Source organism: Bos indicus x Bos taurus, chromosome 4 (assembly GCF_003369695.1).
Source record: "Bos indicus x Bos taurus breed Angus x Brahman F1 hybrid chromosome 4, Bos_hybrid_MaternalHap_v2.0, whole genome shotgun sequence".
Lineage (NCBI taxonomy): Eukaryota > Metazoa > Chordata > Mammalia > Artiodactyla > Bovidae > Bos > Bos indicus x Bos taurus.
Window position 1 is genome coordinate 45658621 of NC_040079.1, and position 14372 is coordinate 45672992.

Here is a 14372-nt window from a genome sequence, read left to right on the forward strand (position 1 = left end):
ATGGACTCCTGGATGCTGCTGCTAAGTCGCTTCAGTCGTGTCCAACTCTGTGCAACCTTATAGACAGCAGCCCACCAGGATCCCCTGTCCCTGGGATTCTCCAGGCAAGAACACTGGAGTGGGTTGCCATTTCCTTCTCCAATGCATGAAAGTGAAAAGTGAAAGTGAAGACACTCAGTCGTGTCCGACTCTTAGCGACCCCGTGGACTGCAGCCTACCAGGCTCCTCCATCCATGGGATTTTCCAGGCAAGAGTACTGGAGTGGGGTGCCATTGCCTTCTCTGCCTGGATGCAAAGGTGGTAAAAAAGACAAGCTGATCCTGAAATACAGTTCACCTGAAGTTTTTTTTGGATGCTTTAAGATTTAAAAAATGCTTAGGATTGCTATGGGCTTTCCCTGTGGTTCAGCTGGTAAAGGATTTGCCAGCAATATGGGAGACCTGGGTTCGATCCCTGGGTTGGGAAGATCCCCTGGAGAAGGGAAAGGCTACCCACTCTAGTATTATGGCCTAGAGAATCCCAAGGACTGTATAGTCCATGGGGTCGCAAAGAGTAGGACACAACTGAGTGACTTTCACTTATGAGCTTCCCTGGTGGCTCAGATGGTAAAGCGTCTACCCACAATTCGGGAGACCCAGGTTTGATCCCTGGGTTGGGAAGATCCCATGGTGAAGGAAATGGCAGCCCACTCCAGTACTCTTCCCTGGAGAAGCCCATGGATGGAGGAGCCTGGTAGGCTACAGTACCTGGGGTCGCAGAGTCGGAAATCGCTGAGCGACTTCACTTTCACTTTAGGATTGTTATAAATCAGTATTTATGAAAAAGTAAAAGTGCATTTAGAATAGTTTTGTGTACCTGATTAAATACCTTGTTTTTGTTTTGTATAAAAATCAAACATGCTAACATAATGAAGGAAACGGGTTAAATTACATATCAGTTAAAGAGGATTTGATTTATAAGCTCTGAACACAGAGCTTTGCTGAGGACAGCTATATGGCAGCCAGGGTGCGGTGGTTATACCTGAAGTCTTTGGATCACAAGCAAGTTTTGCAAGAAGGAGATGACAAGAAATGGCCAATCTGTTCTCATCTCCTAGACTTTAGCTAAACAATGCCTGCCAACTGTCAAATTAGCCTATTTCATGTGTCATCTTGTTTGCAGTTTGCTAAATGTCTTGGATAAAATCTCCAAAGGTTGGAAGAGGCCAGGAAGGCTCTTTGATTTACTCAGCACTCTTAATGCTCAGTCTCATTAACGGAAATGTAATTGACATCCACTTCTTACCAGAATCAAATGCTGAGTTTTCGAAAGCTTTTCTGAGCTGCAGTTGGGATTTCTTGGTGAGATTTGTTGATATTTCTTTTCTCTCACTTAAAAGTCTCATCACAGCAGGTTTTATGTCCCCCCATTGTGAGTTCAGTGGAGCTAGCACCCCAGCAAAGCATGCTTTCTCCTTCCTAATTCTCTTTTAGCTTTTATTTGTAGTTTTGTTCTGTGGGGATGCTGAACCCACAGCGAATAAAATGTGGCAGATATCAAAACTGCTGACACTCTTTCAAAGCAGATTGAGTGAGCAGCCAAATTTCAGGGCTGTACTTAATTTGAAAAATTGGTGAGGAAGTCTTGCATGCAGTGAAGCATCTGGGAGGTTTGAAAAATGGCCTTGGTGTTCCTGGTTGGAGAGAGGAGGTTGTTGACCAGTGTGGGATGAAGAGGGCATGCTGCTTTGCCTTCAAGCATTTTTTTTTCATCCTCTTCCTTTTTGAGTGTGTATCTTCTGCTCCTTATATCATTGAGGGACTTAAAAATATCATCATGTGTTTTTTTGCCTCTCTGGACTTGATGGAAGGAGAGTGACTAGAGTGGATCAGATGCAAATGTACCTGGCGCAAGGTCCCCGCCGTCCATCACACTCATTCCCCACTGCTGTTACTAATTCTAAATGGCAGCCTCAGAAGAACATTCCCTGTGGTGTCTCCAGCAGGAGTTTCCTTGACTGTATGATAATCAGATCTGACCAGATGGTGATGAGTCCGGGAATGCTTTCTGAATGGATGCTTTTTAATCATTCCTGCTGGGCTTCCTCATTCTAAGTGGACCAATCCTCTCTAAGCTGTGCGAATAATAAGAAATCTCATGATTTGGACTAAAAGACTGCTACCAGTTGTGATTTACCATAGTTCAGTGGGAGCGCAGTTTTCCCTGTCTGCAGTAATTGTGGCTGAAGTGACAGATTGTGACAGGTTGACAGCCACTGTCAAGGGACCTACCTGAAAACATAGTGTAAGACCCTCTTGGTGCCTTCATATACATCTAGCCCCTATCAGAAGGATCATTGCTAGGCTCTCAGGTCTGTGTATGATTCCCGTACACTCTGAGCTTCTGTGTGAGTGAACTTCACAGTTGTGGGTGCTGTGGGGCATCACCTGGAACCCTCTTCAGAGTCATTCTGCTTGTTGGCAGAACTGTTGGCTGCCCATGGCTCACAACTGGGCCCTTTCCAGTAGGGGTCACCCTCAGCAAAGGGGACTGCTTTTACCAAGATCACGTTACCCCATCATCTCCCTGAGACACCCATCTTTAAGGACTGGGCTAGGCAGGGTGCACACACAAGTAGGTCCTTTGTCTCAAATCCTGGACCTCCCTAAAGGACCACTCTTACTCCAGAGTTCTGTCAGAGGTCACCTGAGATTTTTGTGACAACTGTCCTGCAGTTCAGCCCTTCCCCCTGCTGTCCTTACTCCAGTGCAGTTTTACCCTTAGGACTCTCCTCAACTATCTGCACACATATCTCCGTCTCAGAATCTGCTTCTAGAGCCCAAGCTAAGGGAGCTGCTTAGGAAAAAACAGCAGTAAATGCTGCCTCCTTTGTTCATTTCAGGGACGTTTCTCTGTTGCAGCCCAGAAATGATTTATCAGAACATTGACAGTATTTTTGTTTTAATGTTAGAGGTAAGTATTTTCCTTCATTAAGTAAAAGGTTATGATGATCATGCTGCAAACATGAATTCAGCATCTTATTCATGCTAGGTATTAGGCTGGACATAAAGATGATAGGGTCTCTATTCCTCAGGAGCTCACAGTCTAGGGAGAAGACAGTAAAAACCTTTCCCCCTAAGCCTACAATCGACTGTGGAAAAGGCAGTGGTGAGGGGAGGACAGTGGAGGAATACACCCAGGGCCAAATCACAGCCTGTAGCTGTCCCTCCCCATCCCTCTTCCCATCCCTCTTCCCATCCCTCTTCCCATCCCTCTTCCCATCCCTCTTCCCATCCCTCTTCCCATCCCTCTTCCCATCCCTCTTCCCATCCCTCTCCCCATCCCTCTCCCCATCCCTCTCCCCATCCCTCTCCCCATCCCTCTCCCCATCCCTCTCCCCATCCCTCTCCCCATCCCTCTCCCCATCCCTCTCCCCATCCCTCTCCCCATCCCTCTCCCCATCCCTCTCCCCATCCCTCTCCTCTCTCTGTCACACCCCACCCCATCTCCAGTGTGCTTTGAGTTGTTAAGGATATTCCCATATTCTTATAATAATTGTTTCATTACTTAGAAATTAACTAACTTTGTGCTGGCTAGCCTTCACTTACTCTAGATTACAAAAATGCCATTATGTGTTCTACAGCTTTTTTTTTTTTTTTAAGAGATTCTGCTCTGTACTGGAATGAGCATAGCATTTCATTTCAATGCAAATGTTCCCTCTACTCTGGTCCTTTATTACAGTTTGCTTGAACAAAAATTCTTATTCCTTGTTGATTATGCACAATGCTGATGTCTTTATGAAAATAGTTGTCTAAATTTGTGTTTAAGTTTTAAATTGAAGTTTGGACGTTTTGAAGATATAATGTTCTGCAGAATTCTCCTTGCTCTACTCACATATGTTTATCATCTATTTTATATCATTAACTTCAGAATGTTTTCAGTGGGAGTGAGACTTAAAAATACTAAAGGCTATTTAGAATGAAAACTGAGTCTAGGAAGTTATAACTCCCCTCAGATTCTACTGCAATTCTCTTCTAAACTAGTTACATGAACACATTTGAAAGCAAATTGTGTGTATTTAGGATCTTTAATGTAGGTAATACATACAGTCTAATGAATTTGGCAGTAAAGAAAAGTAGAAAGTATAAGTTTGTCAAAGATTAGTGAGAAACAATGCAAATGATGTCCTTTTAGGTTTTTTTGTTTTTTTTTTGGAGGGACAGTATAACTTGTTGACTACACATTTTAAGTAAGACTCATTTTTGACTCCATATTGGAAGATGTCAGGTGTGCAGAACTGATGGGGTAGAAGATGATCAATCACCTTTTTGAAATAGCAAAGGAAGAGAACATTTTTCATGCAAGTGCATACTCATAGCAGACTCTGCATAATGATCTAAGGCACTCAGTTTTTATTTCAAAGTAAGCAGAGCAGTGTGGATTCACAGTAAGTTAAGGCTTCTGTATTTTTTATTATCTCCCCCATGATTTTTCATCATGCTGTCACATTTTATGCCCCCTGCCTTGCTTCTGGCTTGTGACGAGTAGGAGCTGGTGAGAGCATGTAGCCCTTTATGGCAGAAGACATTCTGCTGATCGGGATAGTATGGTCAATTGTGAACAACCCTCACAGGTAAGGGATCTGATGCCACACTTGTGATGTATTCCTTTAGTATAGAGCATTAGGCACAGCAGGAGGATTGTAGGCTTGGGGTTGGGGACAGGGAAGAGAGGACAAAATGTTGGAGGAGAGAGAATGCTAGTTCCAGGCTCAAATTAATCAATCACTCGATGTGTGTGTGTTAGTTGCTCAGTTGTGCCTGACTCTTTGTGACTCAGTGGGATGTAGTCCGCTAGGCTCCTCTGTCCATGGAATTCTTCAGGCAGGAATACTGGAGTGGGTTGCCATGGCCTTCTCCAGGGGATGGGATTGAACCCAGGTCTCCTGCATTACGGGCAGATTCTTTACTGTTCGAGCTACCTGGGAAGCCCAATCACTTGATAGGCAGTAGCAACTCTAAGCAACTTAGCTTCAGTCAATTCCTTTAGGGCTTCCCTGGTGGCTCAGAAAGGTAAAGAATATGCCTGCAGTGTAGGAGACCCAGGTTCGATCTGTGGATGGGGAAAATCCTTCGGAGAAGGGAATGGATACCCACTTCAGTATTTTTGCCTGGAGAATTCCACAGACAGAAGAATCTGGCGGGCTGCAGTCCATGGAGTAGACTTTTCTTTACAGTCTTGTTAAAAAAGTATTTCCGCAAAGAACAGCTCTCAGGAGCTGAAGCACGTGCTGAAGCTTCATGGGTTAATAGTGAAACATTTAATTGGATTAAATATAACCATTTAAAATTGTATTTAATTAGCAAATTTCCCAGCTGGTGCTAGTGGGAAGGCAGGAGACATAAGAAATACAGGTTTGATCCCTGGGTTGGGAAGATTCCCTGAAGGAGGGCCTGGCAACCCATTCCAGTATTCTTGCCTGGAGAACCCCATGGAGAGAGGAGCGTGGTGGGCTACAGTCCATGGATTCGCATAGAGTCAGACACGACTGAATGACTTAGCATGCAAGAATCCTGCACAGAGAAACAAAAACAAAACAAAACAAAAACTTCAGTTATTTCAAGGACTTCCGGCATGTTAGTATACCACCTGTATTATTGATTATTTAATAGTTCTTTTTGAACTGGCATGTTTTTTCACTTATTTTGAGACAAAACTTTATATTACTACTCTAAAAAGAAAACTATATTATTCAGCATAATAAATGGAACAAGACCATAAAATTAAATTGTAATGATGTGTCAATATAGGTTCATCAGTTGTAACAAGCTCACCACTGTGGTGTGGGGGATGTTGATTGTGGCTGAGGTCATGCCTGCCAGGGAACAGGAGGCATGTGAAAAATCTCTGTACATTCCTCTCAAATTTGCTATGAACCAAAAACTAAAAAATGAGGTCTATGCGTGTGCTAAGTTGCTTCAGTTGTGTCTGAAAACTGTTTGTGACCCTATTGTAGGTTGGCAGGCTCCTCTGTCCGTGGGATTCTCCAGGCAAGTGGGTTGCCATGCCCTCCTCCAGGAGATCTTCCTGACCAAAGGGTTGAACCTGTGTTTCTTATGTCTCCTGCATTGGCAGGCGGGTTCTTTCCCACTTGCACCACCTGGGCAGCCCGGGCATTCTTGAGTGAATCTCATTTGTCTCTGTGGCTTTAAATGCTGCCATTGTATTGAAGTCTCTCAAATACACGTTTGTCTTCTGAGATTCAGGGTCATTATTATAGGACCGTGCTCATAGGCTCACCTGATAAAATGCGAAGACATTTTCTTAATTCTAAAATTCAGCCTCCCCTGGCTTTCCCAGTCACTGTTGGCATCCCTCCTCCTTCCCCCACAAGTCAGCAACCTGGGAGACTTCTTAACTCCCTCTCTACCATTCCCATGCTGCCCACATGGAATCATTTCCTAAATTCTATGGCTTCTTCCTCTTGAATCTCTTTTGAATCCATTCTCTTTCATTTGTATCTATCAGCAGTGCCATAGCTCTGGCCCCTACAATCTGTTTCTTGGACCAAAACACTTGCTTCTTAACTGAATTCTCTGCCTCCTTTTATTGATTCCCCTCCCGTCTACTCTGCTTACCGCTTCCTAAGTTATTTTTGTACTGTATAAATCAATACATATCACTCCATTGTTTAAAACCCTTTGTTGGTTTGTACCTTCTTTCCTGAAAGTGGTATGAACTCCATTTCCTGGTATGTGAAGCCTTCATGGTTTGCCTTTTGACTACCCATCCATCTTCCCTCATTTCCTGACACGTCTTTCTGACTTTCCACCTCAGACCATATATTATAGTAACATAGGGCTTCCTTACTGAGAAGGCAATGGCGACCCACTCCAGTACTCTTGCCTGGAAACTCCCATGGACGGAGGAGCCTGGTAGGCTGCAGTCTATGGGGTCGCTAAGAGTCGGACACGACTGAGCGACTTCACTTTGACTTTTCACTTTCATGCATTGGAAAAGGAAATAGCAACCCACTCCAGTGTTCTTGCCTGGAGAACCCCAGGGACGGGGGGAGCCTGGTGGGCTGCCATCTATGGGGTCGCACAGAGTCAGACACGACTGAAGCAACTTAGCAGTAGCAGGGCTTCCTTATGTCCTGTTGTAGGTGATGCCTCTTTGCTTCTGTTACACATTACTTCGTCTACTGAAGTGAATCCATAGTGTTTGAGAGCAAACTATTTGGTTGGATGCACAGTGCTGTCATTTATACTTAGGCAGTCATGGTCAGATTACTTAACTGCTATAATTGCTTTATCTACAAAGTGAGGATTTGTGCTAAGAACAATAGACATCTCATAGGTTTGAGGATGTAATGATTTGAAAGTCTGAACTGCCTAAAACAGTGCTTGAAACAGGAAGTGATATGTATACAAATAGAACTTATTACTGTCACTCTGAATGATTTTTCCCTCATGTCACCTGAGTGAACTGCTATAAATTCTTAAAGACAGATCTGTTATCACTTCCTCTGTGAACTCTTCACTCATGCCTCCTGGGGTATGTTCTTTCCCTTGCGCCGTGCCCTCACTGTGACTGCAATGTGCTTACTTGTGCAAATATCATACTTCATTGCAATTTCCCCCCCTGTTTCTCTCAATACTAGATTGTGAGCTTCTTGGGAGAAAGATTGTTATACTTATTTTGGTCTGCAGAGTGTATGTGTTCAGTTTGTCAAATGAAGAAATAGTTACATGATTCTTTTTAAAAAAATTTTAACTTGGAAAATTTCAAACACATTCAAAAGTAGAGATGCTCATACAACGAGCCATCATATATCCTAAACCTGCTATTTTTGTAGAGTATTATAAAGCAAATCCCAAATATATTTTATACTCATAAATATGTCAGTAGGTATCATGAATAGATAAGTAATTAGTTTAAACATAACTATTTTCTTAGGAGTGGCAAAATGTTGATTGTCTAATTCTATTATGTCTTCTGGGCTTCTCTGGTCACTTAATCGATAAAGAATTTGCCTGCAATGCAGGGGACCAGGGTTTGATCCCTGGATTGGGAAGATCCTCTGGAGAAGGAAGTGGCTACCCACTCAGGTATTCTTGCCTGGGAAATGTGGACAGAGGAACCTGGCGGGTTATAGTCCAAGGCTTCGCAAAAATTGTACCCGGCTTATCAACTAAACCACCACCACCCCATGTCTTTTGCACTTACTAGCTGTGACACTTCTATAACCTTTCCTTTATTTGTTGTTATTCCATTCCTTTAAAATACATTTCATAAAGGCAAGGAAGAGTAAATGCATAAACTTTCCTTTTGTAAATTTTCACAGTGATGGGATGGTGCTCTGATGATACCAGTGACGGTGTCTAAAGGTGATCAGTATAATTTTTAGACCATGGTTTGATTTCAAGGAATTTTATATATTAGATATAGTTTGTTCAGTTGTGGTTGGTTTTATTAATGATGCTAAAGTTGTTCCACCTTTGGCCTATGGGAGCTGTTCAGGGTATTCCTGAGTCCTTTGACATGTCTTCAGAAGTCTTTCTTAGCATACTTGTTTTCAGGTACAGCAAGATAACATCTGTTCATTTCTTGCCCCAGACCTGAAATGATTCATTTTTCTAAAAAGCTCTACTTTCCATAAGCAAGCTCCCATATTACTGTTAGGTAAATCTATTTGCTTTTTATAGTTGAGTTATAACTATTCTGTGTATTATAGATACTAGTCCTTTATGAGATGTGTTTTGTAGATGTCAATATTTTATCCCACTTTGTAGCTTGTCTTTTCATCCTCTTAAAGAGTATTTTGCAGAGTAAAAGTTAATTTTGATGAAGTCAAATTTATCAGTTTTTTCTTATGAATTATACATTTGATAACACATTCATGAACACATTGCCTAGCCCTTAACACCCAACTTTTCTCCTGTGTCTTTCTATGTATATCTATAGTTTTACATATTAGATTTAAGTCTATGGCCCATTTGGGGTTAATTTTTTTTTTTTATAAGTTGTGAGACTTAAGCAAAACATTTTTGTCTTTGATGCTTTTTTTTTTTTTGCTAACTATGTTTTGGTAAAGACTGTCTTTATTCTACTGAATTACTTGCATTTCTGTCAATCAGTTGTACATATTTTTATGTACCCGTTTCTGGGTTCTTTATTCTGTTCTACTGGTCTGTGTGTTTATGCTTTGGTTAATACCACATCACTTCAGTTCTTATAAGTCTTAAACCTGGGTAGACTGACTCATCACTTTATTTCCTATCAAAATTGTTTTAGCTATTCTAGTTCTTTTATCTTTCTATATAACATTTAAGGTAATCTTGTCTGTATTTACAAAAATCTTGTAGAGATTTTGATGCAAATTGCATTAGACCTGTATATAAATCTGAAGGAGAATTCACATCAATGCTATTTGTCTTCTAATCCATAAACACATAGACTCCATTTATTTAGCTCTTCTTAGATTTCTTTCACTAGTGTGTTGTAGTTTTCAGCATGTAAGTTCCAGATATGTTTTATATTTAAATCATTCTTAGGGGGAGCAGTTATAAATGCTGTCTTTTATTTCAGTGTTTACATGTTATTGTTTATAGAAATACAATTGATTTTCGTATGTTTATCTTGTATTCTTTGACCATGTTGAACTCTTATTAGTTCTAAAAGGCTTTTCTGTGCAGATCTTTTGAGATTTTCTAAATAGACCATCATATATATAAAAAAATTTTTTTCCTCTTTATTTCCACAATAGTTCATTCTGTGGTGTCTTTCTTGTAATTCATTCTAGTTAAATCTTTTTTTCTCTTTCTACATTTGTTTCTAACTGTCCTTAAATGACTCAATGTTTATGATGTTTTAAAATTCAGATTTATGTTTTATTTGGTAGCTTCTATAATTTTCCTTGGATTTTTTGGGATAATATTAGGTTCTGCCTTTTGTTCTATACCCATATCTTTCTATTGTGAGTTCATTTTCATAAGTATATAATTTAGATGTTATTTATCCTTGTTTATCTTATATCTTAAAATGAGTTTCATTGCAATTCTTTTAATTGTTCATTTTAAGTGAGAAGGACTTTCATGTTTTTAGGAGGAAGTGCTTGTGTAGCAGAGGTGAAGATTGAGATTGGTTTTTCCAGCTTCTTAACTAAGATTCCTCTTTTGTTTCACTGTGATATGTTAAAGATTTATCTGCATATCTATATCACTAATATTTTGAGACTCAACTATTTTGTTTTTTTTTAATCCCCTCTAGAATCTCTATATCTTCTCTTTTACACCCAAGATTGTTACCCCAAATGTGATATTTCGTTCAGACCAGTTTCTCTTCTTTGTATGGTTTTGACTATTTTTGAGATCCCAGAAGGCCGATACCCCCAGTAAGTCTCCCAGTCATCACAACTGTCCTGAGTTTGGCCATTTGAGTCCCCAGCTTTGAATGGAGACCTCTTTTTGAAATGAATTCCCAAGTTTCTTGGCTTTCCGAACCCACTGGAATTCCCTTTGCTTATTCCTGCATAGCTGCTACTCTTCTAGGATCTTGCTGCTGTCTGTGTTTTAAATATACTTGCTTTTATACTAGGATTTACGGAATAATTTATCATCTTGTTTTGCAGTCTATTCTGTTTATTGCTACATAACAAATCTTCCCAGAGCCTTTTGCCTTAGAACAACAATTTATTATTATATTTCATATTTTGGGGTTATGGATTCAAGTGCGACACAGTATGGGTGTCTTATCTCTGTTTCACAGTGTCTAACCTCAGGTGAGATAACTTAAATGGTTCAGAGTTGGAATATTTGGGGGCTTGCCAAGCATCTTTTTTTCTCTCTCCCTGTATTGCTAACATAGGCTTTTTCAGACTAGAGTAGCCCCAGGGTATTTAAAGTTCTTACAAAGCAGCTAATGTCTCCAAGAGACCAAGATGAAGCATCCTGTTCTCTTAAAGGCTAGGCCTGGAAGTGACATGGTATCACTTTCACCTACTATTATTAATTAAAACCTCACAGGTAAACCCAGACTCAAGGGCAAGGGAAACAGACCCAGCCTCTTGATGGCAGAACTAAGAACTGTGGCCTCTTTCAACTTATCATGATATGCAAGTTATTCTATTAGTTTTTTTGATAAGAGCTTTATTGAGGTACAGTTCATATCACATACAATTCATCCACTTGAAGTGTACAATTAAATGACTTTTAGTATATGAACAGAGTTGTATGATTTTTGTGAAATCAATTTCAGAGTATTTGTCACCCCCCAAATAAATCCTGAACCATTTAGCAGTAGTGCCCTATTTCTACTGCTTTTTAAACAAGATAAAAAAATGTAACTTTTTTTACATTTTTGTAAAAATGTATTGAAATTGAAAGAAAATGAAAAAATGTAGCATCAAGTCTCTCCATCATTTTCCTCAAATTTGTATAAAGATTTTTTGAAAAGGGAATATTATTGGTTTCTGAGATATGTATTATTGAAACTAAGGCAAAGATACCATTAAGAAATGCAAAAAAGCAAAATGGCTGTCTGGGGAGGCCTTACAAGTAGCTGTGAAAAGAAGAGAAGCAAAAAACAAAGGAGAAAAGGAAAAATATAAGCATCTGAATGCAGAGTTCCAAAGAATAGCAAGAAGAGATAAGAAAGCCTTCCTGAGTTATCAATGCAAAGAAATAGAGGAAAACAACAGAGTGAGAAAGACTAGAGATCTCTTCAAGAAAATTAGATACCAAGGGAACATTTCATGCAAAGATGGGCTCGATAAAGGACAGAAATGGTATGGACCTAACAGAAGCAGAAGATATTAAGAAGAGGTGGCAAGAATACACAGAAGAACTGTACAAAAAAGATCTTCACGACCCAGATAATCACGATGGTGTGATCACTGACCTAGAGACAGACATCCTGGAATGCGAAGTCAAGTGGGCCTTAGAAAGCATCACTACAAACAAAGCTAATGGAGGTGATGAATTCCAGTTGAGCTATTTCAAATCCTGAAAGATGATGCTGTGAAAGTGCTGCACTCAATATGCCAGCACATTTGGAAAACTCAGCAGTGGCCACAGGACTGGAGAAGGTCAGTTTTCATTCCAATCCCAAAGAAAGGTAATGCCACAGAATGCTAAAAGTACCGCACAATTGCACTCATCTCATATGCTAGTAAAGTAATGCTCAAAATTCAAGCCAGGCTTCAGCAATATGTGAACCGCGAACTTCCAGATGTTCAAGCTGGTTTTAGAAAAGGCAGAGGAACCAGAGACCAAATTGCCAACATCTGCTGGATCATGGAAAAAGCAAGAGAGTTCCAGAAAAACATCTATTTCTGCTTTATTGACTATGCCAAAGTCTTTGACTGTGGATCACAATAAACTGTGGAAAGTTCTGAAAGAGATGGAAATACCAGACCACCTGACCTGCCTCTTGAGAAATCTGTATGCAGGTCAGGAAGCAACAGTTAGAACTGGACATGGAACAACAGACTGGTTCCAAATAGGAAAAGGAGTACGTCAAGGCTGTATATCGTCACCCTGCTTATTTAACTTATATGCAGAGTACATCATGAGAAACGCTGGACTGGAAGAAACACAAGCTGGAATCAAGATTGCTGGGAGAAATATCAATAACCTCAGATATACAGATGACACCACCCTTATGGCAGAAAGTGAAGAGGAACTCAAAAGCCTCTTGATGAAAGTGAAAGTGGAGAGTGAAAAAGTTGGCTTAAAGCTCAACATTCAGAAAACGAAGATCATGGCATCCGGTCCCACCACTTCATGGGAAATAGATGGGGAAAGAGTGGAAACAGTGTCAGACTTTATTTTTTGGGGCTCCAAAATCACTGCGGATGGTGCTTGCAGCCATGAAATTAAAATATGCTTACTCCTAGGAAGGGAAGTTATGACCAACCTAGATAGCATATTCAAAAGCAGAGACATTACTTTGCCAACAAAGGTTCGTCTAGTCAAGGCTATAGTTTTTCCTGTGGTCATGTATGGATGTGAGAGTTGGACTGTGAAGAAGGCTGAGCACTGAAGAATTGATGCTTTAGAGCTGTGGTGTTGGAGAAGACTCTTGAGAGTCCCATGGACTGCAAGGAGATCCAACCAGTCCATGCTGAAGGTGATCAACCCTGGGATTTCTTTGGAGGGAATGAAGCTGAAACTCCAGTACTTTGGCCACCTCATGTGAAGAGCTGACTCATTGGAAAAACTCTGATGCTGTGAGGGATTGGGGGCAGGAGGAGAAGGGGACGACAGAGGATGAGATAGCTGGATGGCATCACTGACTCAATGGACTTGAGTCTGAGTGAACTCTGGGAGTTGGTGAGGGACAGGGAGGCCTGGCGTGCTGTGATTCATGGGGTCGCAAAGAGTCGTACATGACTGAGTGACTGAACTGAACTGAATATGAGTTTTAATCTTCTCTATTACCTATCACATGTTATAGGAAACAAATGAAATTATAAATAGTTTTAAAAAGTAAAATCCATTCTGCATGTATTATTTATTATAACTTAAATATTAAACATAAGAGGAAAATGAAATGTTTTGAGAACATTACCACAGATTTTATATATTTCTCAGCAGTTATAGTGTCAATCTTCCTGTATTAAATTATGAATAAAGATATTGCATATATGCATGCTCAGTCGTGTCCAACTCTTTGCGACCCCAGGGACTGTAGCCCACCAGGCCCACCGTCAGTGGGATTTTCCAGGTAAGAATACTGGAGCGGGTTGCCATTTCCTCCTCCAGGGGATCTTCTCGACCCAGGGATCATACCTGCATCTCCTGCATTGGCAGGCAGTACCACAGCCCCCTGGGAATCCTGAATATATGTATTTCTCACATTTAAACCAGTGAGTTCTAAAATTTTTCCAGTATGATGAAGCTTCACCCATACAGTTTTGTCTTTTGAACCAGTTTGAAAACCTATACACTTAAAAATCTAGAGAACAGAGAAGTAGATTTAGAGAGCATGAGTTCTGCGGCAGTGCCTTGGTAAGCAGAGCTTGGTCCTCTAGTGCTGCTGTTCCTGCCCTGCCTCTCTCCTCTGCACACTCGCCCTCATCCTGGTCTGGACTGCTGCAGCCTGGCCACCTGGGTCACAGGTTCAGATGAGGCTCTGACTGACAACTCTCCTAAATGGGGGCCCATCAGGGGAAAGATGTGTTTCCCTCACTTATGATTGGGGTGATCATACAATACATCTTATCAAGTGTGATGCTTTTATCTTAGAGAAACTCTGAACAGGACCTACCACAGGAGTAGCAGGTATACACTGGGCCTCTCCTGAGCCATCAGGACATGTGGTTCCTGCTTAATGTGTCTAGATTTTCCTTCCTTTTAAGCTGCCTCTGAGTTGCTTGCTAACTGAAAAAT